The following is a 2,002-nucleotide window of genomic DNA, read 5'->3' as shown; positions in this document are numbered from 1 at the left end:
GGTTTCCACGCTCTCCTGAGATGACTCCTCACCGCAGCCGTTGTGTCAGCCCGGCCACCGCTGAGCCTCACCACTCCCTGGCCAGGGGTAGTGGGTGCACAGAAGCCAAAGCATCCCGCGTGAAACGAGTGGAGAGATGTGGAGGGAAAGGGGTGTGTGGCCAAAAAGCCAAAAATGAAAGAAACCCTCACTGGATAAAGGGCTTAGGGGATCCCGTGAACGTGTCTTTGGTCACTGCCCCAGCCTTACCCTCAGTAGGCCAAGACCTCGGTGGTCACCTAGAGCTGGTTGTCCAGGACCATGTCCAGACAGCTTTTGAATATCTCCATGAATGGAGACCCCGCAACCTCTCTGGGCACCCTGTGCCAGTGCTCGGTCACCCTCACAGTAAAAAAGTGCTTCCTTGTGTTAAGAGGGAGCCTCCTGTGTTTCAGTTTGCGCCCATTGCCTCTTGTCCTGTCACTGGGCACTACTGAGAAGAGTCTGGCTCCATCTTCCCTTCAAGTATTTATATACATTGGTAAGATGCCCCTGAACCCTCTCTTCTCCAGGTTGAACAATCCCAACTCTCTCAGGCTTTCCTCATTGGAGATGCTCCAGTCCCTTCATCATCTTCGTGGCCCTTCCTTGGACCCTCCAGTATGTCCTCTTGTACTGAGGAGCCCAGAACTGGACACAGTACGCCAGGTGTGGCCTCACCAGTGCTGAGCAGAGGGGAAGGATCACCTCCCTTGACCTCCTGGCAAGACTCCTCCTAATGCAGCCCCCATTAGCCTTCTTTGCGGCAAGGGCACACTGCTGTCTTGTGTTCAACTTGGTGTCCACCAGGACCTCCAGGTCCTTTTCTGCAAGCTGCTTTCCAGCTGAGTGGCCCCCAGCATGTACTGGTGCATGGAGTTATTCCTCCCCAGGTGCAGAACTTTGCATTTCTCTTTGTTGAACTTCATGTCAGCCCATTTCTTCAGCCTGTTGAAAGATTAAATGAAATTTAAAGATTCAAGGGAGCTTTTAGACTTGTCTCAGTTGTATCCGGTAAAAGGACAAGAGGCAATGGGCACAAATTGAAATACAAGAAATTCTATTTAAACAAAGAAAAAGCTTTTTACTGTGAGGGTGATTGAACACTGGAACAGGTTGCCCAGAGAGGTTGTGGAACCTACATCCTTGGAGATGTTCAAAATCCAACTGGACAAAGTCCTGAGCAACCTGCTCTAGTTGACCCTGCTTTGAGCAGAGGGCTTTGACTAGATGATCTCCAGAGATCCCTCAACCAAACTACCTGTACCACACAGGAGAGTCTGCATGGCTGGGAGGGAAGGAGGTGTGGACTTGTCTGCATATGCACCCCAAGTACACTAATAGGCCTTAATGGCCCGGGACAGCCTCATTTGGGGCCCCTACCCACACTCATGAGCCTAGGAGCTCTAAACTCAGCCCTGGGCCTTCATAGCCTGAGCTATGTCACTGGAGGAGTACAGGTGTCTAGTTCAGCAACAGCTGTGACCATGCCTGGCTGTGGACCCTGTTGATCTGAACCCCAGTCCCTGGACTAATTTTTCAGAGCTTGACCTCAGCCTTGCCTTATCACTGTGTGCCTGCCCAGCAATCACCAGACCTGGCTTGACCTCAGACCTACTTCATCACCATGCTATTGTCTTATGGTCTGGACTCTTGGCTGGACCTGGCCATCATCTCTGAGTCCATGCTGCTTGCCTTTCTTGGGAACTGTGGAACTGGGCCCTGACTGGTGATGTTTCTAAAGACAATCCCAGACCTGGCTTGACCTCAGACCTACTTCATCACCATGCTATTGTCTTATGGTCTGGACTCTTGGCTGGACCTGGCCATCATCTCTGAGTCCATGCTGCTTGCCTTTCTTGGGAACTGTGGAACTGGGCCCTGACTGGTGATGTTTCTAAAGACAATAAAAAATGTTTCTGTGAATACAAGCAACAAAAAAGGAGGGCTAAGGAGAATCTCCATCCTTTATTGGATGCGGGGG

The sequence above is a fragment of the Aptenodytes forsteri genome, unplaced genomic scaffold (assembly GCF_000699145.1).
Source record: "Aptenodytes forsteri isolate BGI_AS27 unplaced genomic scaffold, ASM69914v1 Scaffold300, whole genome shotgun sequence".
NCBI classification, from domain to species: domain Eukaryota; kingdom Metazoa; phylum Chordata; class Aves; order Sphenisciformes; family Spheniscidae; genus Aptenodytes; species Aptenodytes forsteri.
Note: the sequence above shows the minus strand (reverse complement) of the source record.